Source organism: Chinchilla lanigera, unplaced genomic scaffold (assembly GCF_000276665.1).
Source record: "Chinchilla lanigera isolate Chin_1 unplaced genomic scaffold, ChiLan1.0 scaffold00018, whole genome shotgun sequence".
Classification (NCBI taxonomy): Eukaryota; Metazoa; Chordata; class Mammalia; order Rodentia; family Chinchillidae; genus Chinchilla; species Chinchilla lanigera.
In genome coordinates this window covers 692,238-702,036 of record NW_004955419.1, presented here as the reverse complement: position 1 = coordinate 702,036, position 9,799 = coordinate 692,238, and the positions used below count along the sequence as shown (strand labels likewise).

The 9,799-nt window shown below is 51.4% G+C and overlaps 1 long non-coding RNA gene across 2 annotated transcripts in view; it reads left to right on the top strand.

Moving 5' to 3' along the window:
* Positions 1–8,370, top strand: part of LOC102019806 — a 13,313-nt gene extending 4,943 nt beyond the window's left edge. For both annotated transcript variants that reach the window (XR_260595.2, XR_001233563.1), the window contains exon 3: positions 8,207–8,370. This is a non-coding gene — a long non-coding RNA (uncharacterized LOC102019806). The remainder of the gene's footprint in view (positions 1–8,206) is intronic.
* Positions 8,371–9,799: the final 1,429 nt, after the last annotated feature.

Sequence of the window (9,799 nt, the reverse complement as noted above, 5' to 3'; positions counted from 1 at the left end):
AAAAAAAAAAATAAAAATAAAAATAAAAGGGCTGAGGATGTAGCTCATTGCAAAAGGCCTGGGTTTAATCCCCAGTACTGCAAAATAAATAAGTAAATAATTGAATTTTTAAAAAAGAGAAAGGAGAAACTGAGGTAGGCCCGGGAAATGTCGCTTGCCCACTTCACGGAGGGCAGCTACCCAGCTGGCCTGTACTCTCCGTCACCCCGCGCCAGCGCAGAGCCTGCCGCACGGTTAGTCATGCCGTACCGCGTCACCTCCCAACCTGCCGGCCAAGGGCAGTGGGCGCTGATTCACTGGTGACTGGACTCGGGGTGTTTGCGGAGCCAGAGTGGCAGCTGACCAGGCTGATTGATGTGTGCCCGGCTCCTCGCTGCTGCTATCAGCGGGTCACACCGGGCGATAAAGGCTCCAAACAACCTCCCCGCTCCCCCGCAAAGCCTCCCCCTTGAGCCTCCCACGGCGGCGAAGTGCACAAGGCTCCCGTTGATCCGCCAGCCGCCCTCTCCTGCCCAGCTGACCGTGGCTCACTGAGGGGAGGAGGGAGTCACAGTTCACCGCGGCCCTGGGTTCCGGCCCAGGGTTTACTGAGTCAAAGGGAATTTGCATATTTGCCACTGAGAAAGAGGTGCTGCCAAGTTGCCTTCCAAAAAGGCTGGACAAGTTCTGTTCTGTATTGTTTTGAGGCAGGGTCTCACTATGTAGTTGAGGCTGGTCCTGAACTCACTGTGTAGCCCAGGCTGGCTTCAAACTTGAGGCAATCCTCCTGCCTCAGCCTCCTGAGTGTTGGGATTATAGGCATGTACCACTACGTCCAGGTGTAGTTTTGCTTTGAAACAGACTTTTGCTGTGCAGTCCAGGCTGACTTTGAACTCCACTACTGAGCCCAAGACGGTCTTGAACTTGCTATCCTCTCGCCTCAGCCTCCGGTGTGCTAGGGTCACAGGCGCGCACCACCACACCTAGCTCCATCTTTACCTACCTGTTTGAACAAAATGAACAAAAGCTACCCTACAGTGCTTGCCTTTCTTACATTTTCATATTTTTGGCTATTTGAATTTCTTCTATAAATTGTCCACATCCTTTGTCCATTTTTAAGTTAAATTGGAGTAGCACTATTTTTTTTTTTTCTTTTTTTTTTTTTTTTTTTTTTTTTGGTTTTTCTCCGGTACCGGGAACTGAACTCACGACCTTGCGCTTGCCAGGCAGGCGCTTTTGCCGCTGAGCTAAATCCCCAGCCCCTCCTTTTTGTCTTTTTGAGACAGGGTCTCGCTATGCAGTTCAGGATGGCCTTGACCTCACAGTGTAACCCAGGCTGGCCTTGAACTCACAGTGATCCTCCTGCCTCAGCTGGGATTATAGGTGTGTACCACCTCCCTTTGCTATTTCTTTGTAGTAGTTTATTGCATGTGGTGCTATCTGCTGCTGTTCCTTTAAAGTCTTTCTTCTCCCTAGACTTGGGTGTGTGGTGTTGTTTGGTCTCCCAGCAGCCCATAACCAAGCCCCAGCGAAGAGATAGGCGTGATCTACTTCAATAGAGCACTGTGTGGGGAGTCAGGAGTCCAGGCTTGAGTTCTGCGTTTGCCTGTGACTCATTGTGTGACTTTGAATCAGTCCCTGACCCCTCTTCACCTATCTGTTATGAGAATTCAGTAAGACAATCTGAGGGCCTGTGTGCTTCCGTGGTCTAGACCGGCACCGTCTAATGGGATTTTGTGCATGACTGAAATGTTCCGTATCTGCACTGCCCGGGATGCTAACAGGCCACAAGGCTGATGTGACTGAGGATTGAGTTTTCATTTTAATTTCACTCAAATTTAAGCGGGTGTGGTTGTGCACACCTGTAATCCCAGCCTCCCGTCTCAGGCTGAGGCAGGAGGATCTCAGGTTCGAGGCCAGCCTGGGCTACATAATAAATTCAAGGCCAGCCTGGACTACGTAGGGAAACTCTGTCTCAATAAATACATAAATAACCATTCAAATTTAAAATTTAAATAGCCAGGCATGGCTAGTGATGACCATATTGGACAGGGCTGGGAGAGAAGGCTGGCGCCAGGAGGGAACTCCATACAGACTCCTCATTAGGCAGGAAGTAGAGAGGCCCTTGTAACTTCATTTCTCCAAGCCTCAGTTTCTTCATCTGTTCAGTGCTGCAGCCCCTGGGATTGTTGGACAGATTTTTTTTTGTTTGTTTGTTTTTGTTTTTCTCCGGTACCGGGAACCGAACTCACGACCTTGCGCTTGCCAGGCAGGCGCTTTTGCCCCTGAGCTAAATCCCCAGCCCCTGTTGGACAGATTTGATCCCCAAGTGCATGTGAGGGCGTGGGGCTGATGTTGCCAATTCAGGCCAGGTGCCCAGGCCAAAACACGAGTATGCTTGCCCTATTTGTGTCCCATCTGGAGAAGAGATGGCTTTCCCCAGGGTTACCCAGCTTCCCCTTTACTTCCAACGCCAGCTTTATCTTCTTTTTTTGTTCGGGTTTCTTTTATTTGTTTGCTTGTTTTGAGACAGGGTCTTGCCATGTATTTCAGGCTGGCCCTGAACTCACTACGTAGCCCATGGTGGCCTTGAACTTGTGGGGATCCTCCTGCCTCAGCCTCCCAAGGTTGGGATGATAGGCATGCGCCACTACGCCTGGTTTAGCTTTCCCTTCCTAAATCAAGGCTTGTGTTGCAGGCCTCTCCAAACCTGGTGCAAACACCAACAGGGCAAAGGCCCAGCCTTCCTGCCTGTGTCTCAGGCAGTGGGAGCTGGCCCTGCCCTGTGTTCCTGCCCTTGGTATACCTGCAGATCCACCCAGCAGCCGCCTTGTCCTCACCCGTGTCTGCCCCGCCCCCACCTTCCAAGTCTGCCAGGCCCTTCGTTCATTCACGCCTTTCGTTCATTTTTGATTCGCAGGTGTCTATCACACCATCTGCCAGGGGCTGGAGCTACAGCTGTGGCCCACGTGATGTCAGCTGTGAGACACCTTGGGGGTGGGGGCCGGACTAGTGTGGGCAATCAGGGTGGGCTTCCCTGAGGAAGTGGCATGCACGTTGACCCTGAGAAATGGGTAGAAGTCAGCCAGGAGGCAGGGGAGTTGGTGGAGAGGACCCTGAGCTGGTCCGTGGCAGGAGAGAGCTGCCAGAGCCATGGGCAAGGCTGGAAAGGGAGGTAGGCCCAGCCCCACAAGAGGGCTTTGTAGGCCTTATTAATGATGTTGTACTTTATCCTAAAGGTAGTAGGGCTAGGGACATAGCTCAGTGGCACAAGTGCCTGCCTGGCAAGCACAAGGTCCTTTTTTTTTTCTTTTTTAAATCTTTTTGAGACAGGATCTCGTTATCTAGTTCAGGCTAGCCTTGAGCTCACTTTGCAGCCTAGCCTGGTCCTGAACTTGCAATGATCCTCCTGCCTCAGCCTCCTGAGTGCTGGGATTACAGGCATGTGCCACTGCCCCTGGCATGGTCCTGAGTTTGATTCTGGTACCACAAAACAAACAAACAAACAAAGGTAATAGGGAGCCATGGAAGGTATTAGGGAGAGGATGATGTGATTAGGCCAGGCCAGTTCCCACAGGGCCTTTGCCTCCCTCTAGGAATCAGGAACATTGCTCCTTTACCTTTCCTTTCTCCAGCTGCCTGATTTCAAAATACTTTATGAAGCCGGGCAAGGTGGCACATGCCTGTGATCCCAGCACTTAGGAGGCTCAGGCAGGAGGATCACCACAAAGTCAAAGCCAGTCTGAGCTATACGGTGAGTTCAAGCCCAGCCTGGACTGTCACAGAAAAATAAATATCTAAATCCTTCCCCAGCACAGTTCCAGGGCCTACCTGTTGGCCAAGAAGTGACCTGGGTTTAGATCCCAGCCCTGCCACTCCTTGGCCCTGTGGTTTCCAGGAAGTCATCCACCTCTTTCACCTCCTGTGTCCTCACCTGTACCAGGGAGATATGACACTCAGCTCGCACAGTTACATAAGTCACGAGGTCCGTGGCCCGGAGCCACCTGGGAAGTGGGGTCTGGCTGAACCTCATCTGTACAGGGTCAGACCACAGCCACGAAGGAGGCCGGAGGGGCTTCCCAAAGCCTGAGGGGTCCCATCCGGGAAGTGTCCCTGGGCTCTGTGGCCGGGGCGGGAAGACTGCGCTGGGCCACCTGGAAGTGGCCTCCTGAGGCTGCACTTGGCGCCTGGCCATTCCCAGCTCCCACCCGCCGGCGGCGGCGGTGCTTACATAACTTGGCGGGGGCCCAGCACCTCTGCCCCAGTGATCGGGCTGTGCTTACCCAGCAGAGGTGTGCGCAGGTCACCGCCCGGTCCACCTGCACCCGCCGCCCTGTGGAGCTCTGTTTGTTGGCTGAATGCGGAGTCACAGTTCCTGGTCTTAGCTCATTTTGTTTTGTTTTCTTTTGTTTTGTTGAGACAGAGCCTTGCTATGTAGCCCAGGCTGCCCCGAACTCAGGTGATCTCCTCCCTCAGCCTCCCCAGCACTGGTATTACAGGCGGACAGCACACCCTTGCTTCTTCTCGTCCCTTTCACCTTCTTCCCGTGGCACTGCTGAGGTTTCCTCTGTGTGTCTCCATTTCCCAGGGTCACAAGGCTGGAAGCTGGGAACCCTGCGTTGTAATCTCCCGTGTGACCTTGGGGCTCTTCCTTCTCAAACCTTGGTCGCCATTCCTGAGGCAAGGGAGGAGTGAACACGGGGCTCGCTGGGGGCCCTGCTCTGATTCTGTGTCCCAGGCCTGGAGCCCCAGTACCCTGTGCCTGACCGTTTCCTTCCTTCCACAAACACTGACGGTCCTCTGCCGCTCTGCTGTGTGGCTTTGACAAGTCACTCCACCTCTCTGGGCTGCTGTCTCCAGATCTCTAACGCAGAACCACCTGCTTCCCGGGTGTTGTTCAGGAGTGAACGAGTGGGTACCTGGAAAATGCTTAGCAGAGCACTGCTTGGCTAAACCCAAACGGCAGTGCTGCTGCCTGCCAGGCACTGTGCAGTTGCTGGGAGGAAGGGTGGGCAGCAGGTCCTGCGGCATTTGTGGAAGTGGAAATCACAGAAATTGGCATTGCAGCCCCAGGGTGCAGTGGTGCTGACCACTCAGCTTGTGGGTGGCTGTGAAGGTCCTGAGGGGAGGGGCATGGTGGTGCATGGCTGTACTCCTAGCACTCTGGAGGCGGAGGCAGGAAGATCTTGAGTTTAAGGCCAGGCTGGACTACATAGCAAAACAAAGCCTCCGTCTTCCTCCTCTGTTTCTCTTTTCTTCTTTTTTTTTCTTTTTGGTGATACTGGGAATCGAACTCAGGACCTTGCACTTGCCAAGCAAGGCGCTTTGCCACTGAACTACATCCCTGGCCCTTACATCCTCTGTTTCTCTAAACAGCATAAAGTTTGGCTGTTGGAGCCAGGCTGGCTGTGTTCCTGAGACCCCAGAAATGCCAATAGCAGTCTTCCCAGGTGCCCTCATTGTCTCCCTCCATAGATAAGCACATAAAGGCACAGTGAGGTTTTTGGTTGGTTTGTTTTGAGACAGGGTCTCACTATGTAGCCCAGGCTAGCCTAGAACTTGTAGTGATCCTCCTGCCTCAGCCTCGGAGTGCTGGGATTTCAGGCATGCGCCACCACGCCTGGCTAACAGCAAGGTTTTATCAGGGTTTTATCAAGGTTTTTTACTGCCTGTAACCAGGACCGGCAAGTGACTGTTGAATGACTAAGCAAACGAATGTGCAACCCAACCCTATGGACCGGTCATCGCTAACCCAGGAGACAGGGGCACATAAGCTGAGGTGTGCGGTGTAGGGCAGGGAACCTGATCTTCACAACTGTCCTCTGAGTTAGGTCCCATTTCACCAGTGAGGAAACTGAGGCACACATTGGAATCATCTTGCCTAAGGTCACCTGGGGAGTAACTGAGGGAGCTGACTTCAAATCCTCACAGTCTGGATCCTAAACCTGAACTCAACACTCACTATGAGGGCATTCATGCTCTCTCTCCCCTCTTCCCTCTCCCCTTCCCCCTCTTCCCTCTCCCCTTCCCCCTCTTCCCTCTCCCCCCTTCCCTCTTCCATCTCCCTTCTCTCTTCTCTCTTTGGTTTTTTGAGACAGGCTCTCATGGTGTAGCTCAGGCTTGAACTCAGGTTGATCCTCCTGCCTCAGCCTCCCCAGTACTGAGATTACAGACGTGTGCCACAACATCCGGTTTAAATAACAAGCTCTTAAACAATCCATGGGCCCAAGAAGAAACCACAAAGGAAATTAGGAAATTATTTTGAGACAAGTGTAATAAAAACACAACCTAGAGCCGGGCGTGGTGGTGCATACCTCTAATCCCAGCACTTGGGAGGGTGAGGCAGGAGGATCACTGTGAGTTCGAGACCAGCCTGGACTACAAAGTGAGCTCAAGGCCAGTCTGAACTGCATAGCACTGCATAGCAAGACCCTGTCTCAAAAAGACAAAAACAAAACAACACAACCTACCAAAATTTACAGCATGCAGCTAAAGGAATACTGAAAGGCAAGTCTGTAACAGTAACACACTGAAAAGAAAGTTCTCAACTGGAGCAGCACATGCTCATCATTTTCACCTTCAAACATTACACAATTTTATGTTACAGAAAGCAAAGTTTGAAAAGTGAATGCCAGGCCGGGTGGGTAGCTCAGCAGTAGAGTGACTGCCTAGGCTTCCTAAGGTCCTGGGTTCAGTTCTCCAGACTGCAAAAAACAAGTGAAAAATCTCCTGTCCTTTGTAATGCTTGCCACCCCCACTCCAGAGATAAACTCTGTTAATAGTTTGGTGTAGACACTTTCAGATGTTTCTTTGAAGTCTTGTAGTCATATTCCTCCAATTTGTTCATTCTTGTAAAACAGACATAAAATTTCTATTTATTTAATTACTTACTTATTTTTGAGACAGGGTCTCGCTATGTAGTTCAGGCTGACCTTAAAATCACTACGTAGCCCAGACTGGCTTCAAACTCCCGGCAGTCCTCCCGCCTCAGCCTCCTGACTGCTGGGATCACAAGTATGTGCCACCTCATCCAGTGGGATGGTCCCTTTCTAGATCCTCTTAGAGACCCAAGCTTGCAGCACTTAAAACAAGTGGGCATGTTGGCACATGCCTGGAATCCTAGCACTCAGGAGGCTGAGGCAGGAGGATCGCTATAAGTTTGAGGCCAGCCTGGGCTGTTACATAGCCAGACCCTGTCCCAAAAAACAAGCAAACAAACCAGCCATGACAGCTCATGGGGACACTGGACAAGCAGGACATTGGCCTCTGTCAACTAGGGTGAGTTACTGAACCTCTTCGTACCTTAGTTTCCCCATGTGGAAAATGTGGATAGAAGAATCATTAAGGGTGTTAGGAGGGTGACGAGCGTGGATATATGCCGGCCCTTGGATAGGTGCCTGGTCTGCAGAAGGTGCCTCCAGCATCAGTACCAGTGTTGGCATTGCCTACAACTGGTCAGGGGAAGGTGTCCAGGCTCTATCTGCAGCTGGAACTGCTTAGTGTGTTGAATGCAGGTTTTTTTCTTGGTGGTGGTGGTACTGGGGATTGAACTCAGGGCCTTTGCACTGAGCTACACACCCAGCCCTCTTTATGTTTTGAGACAAGTTCTTGCTATGTATTCCAGTTTGTTTGAACTCACTGTGTAGCCCAGGCTGGCCTCAAACACATGGAGATCCTCCTGTCTCAGCCTCCTGGGTGCTGGGATTACAGGTGTCAACCACCCGTGACTTAAAATTTTAAAAATCCCCAGTAGCAGAGGAGGTGGAGAAGGGCAGAGGGGAGTGAAGGGGGAGCAGCAGCTCAGCCCCCCAGCCCCACCCCCACCCTCCTCCACATCCCTTCCCCTCTGGCCTCATGGCCTCCTCGGAGGAAACACAGCAGCTGATTTCCGACGCTGACCTGGGCCTTCCGGGAAGCATCTGACTGCGCTCCCGTCACTGACCCGGGCTCTGCTCGCAGGAAGCCATGGGTCTGTGTCACCTCCGTCCCTGGCAGCAGGGGGCCACCGTGGCAGCAGGGCCTTGGCGAGGTCAGCCCACCGGTGCTGCCCAGGGCGCTCGTATTGTTTTCCTCTTGCAAAGTGGAAATCCCTTTTCTTATTATAAGTGCAGACGTGTGGGTTTTCAGAAGCATTACACACATGCAGGAAAGCCAAAAGGAGCCACTTCACCTCTGATTCCACCACCCACGAAACACAGGCGCAAGCATTTTTTTTTTTTTTTTCCAGAAAGGAAATCAAGCCTGGCCTTGTGGTGCACGTGCATAATCCCAGCACTCCGGAGGCTGAGGCAGGAAGATCACTGTGAGTTCACAGTCACCTGGACTACCTAGCCGGACCCTGTCTCAAAAAAACCAAAAAATAAACATTTTTGAGAAGAAATAAAAGCAAAAGGTACAGACTGTTGGAGTCGGATTTACTTTTGGACAGATTTGCTGTGTGTTGTAGTTTGGGGTTTTTGCAAGGGGAACAATATAATAAGGGACACATATTTTATAAGATTATTTATAATAGTCACCCAAGAAATCATATACAAAAGAGAGTGCAGAACATCTGTCCATACACTAAAGACCAAAGAATCCAGCTGAGGGCCTGGATCCCATGACAATGTCCTGCGTGACTCCAGCTGAAGACCTACAGCCTGTAACGATGCTCCCTACAACTCCAACTGGAGGCCTAGAGCCCACGACAATGTCTCACGCAGGCCTGTTTCATGGATCTGCGCTGGGAAGGCCCAAAGGTCAGTGGTAGGAGCTAGAAAGTCTGTGCCAGCAGGATGAAGGATCTGTGCTAGCAGGCAGAGGGATCTGCACTGGAGCCAGAAAGCAATGCTCAAAGTAAGGACCAGAGCTCCCCCGAAAAGTACCACAGCCGTCCTCAGTGACAGTAAGGTCCCGAGCTCTTCTGATGAGGAGGAAAGCCGAGTTCCCATCAGGAAAGCCAACACAGCAAGCTTCGCCGGGAGACTGAGCAGAGCACCATCTTCCCCTCCAGAGCCAGGAAATGATGCTCAAAGTGAGGACCAGAGCTCCCCCAAGGTGAACCGGAGCCATTCTCAGTGACAACGAGGTCCTGAGCTCCTTAGATGATGAAAACAGCCGAGTTCATCAGGAAAGCCAGCGTTATAAGCTCTTCCGAGAAAACCAACAGCTCTTTACAGCTTCTAAGAGCTCCTAGCAGCTTCTCTCTGCTCCCAACAGCCTGTCTTCTTCTTCTCCAGTTCTGCTTCTTGCTGCTGGCAGCAGTCCTCAGGTGGGCCTCCCACACCCAGCACCACACTGGTTAAGTTCAGCTAGGTGTTATGAGTTCACCGCCAGCTGTCAATCCACCACACTGTTTAACTTAGGCTAGCCTTAAACTCCGAGAGATCCTCTTGTCTCAGCCTCTTGAATGCTGAGATTACAGGTGAACACCACCATGCCCAGCTGCTTTTGGTCACTGTAATTAGTTTGCATTTTCTAGAATTTTATATAAATGGAATGGGACATATTTTTGGTCTGGCTTCTCTCATTTAACACAATTAATTTCATTTAACTCGTGTCTGCACCCCCTCATCTGATGCTAGGCAGTTAGTGCTGGGCTCTCTCCAGCTGCTATGAACACTTACACACAAGTTTCTGCGCTTTATTATTTCTTCTGGCTCCACATTGCAGGATGTGACGGCTGAGTCATAAGGGAAGTATTTTCAGCTTTTTAAGAAACTACCAAACTTTTCAAAAGCCATTGTGTCCTCCTACACCCCCGCCAGGGCCTTTTGCCCACATCTGACATGCTCAGTCTTTGGATTTACTTATTTGTGGCACTAGGCATTGAGCCCAGGGC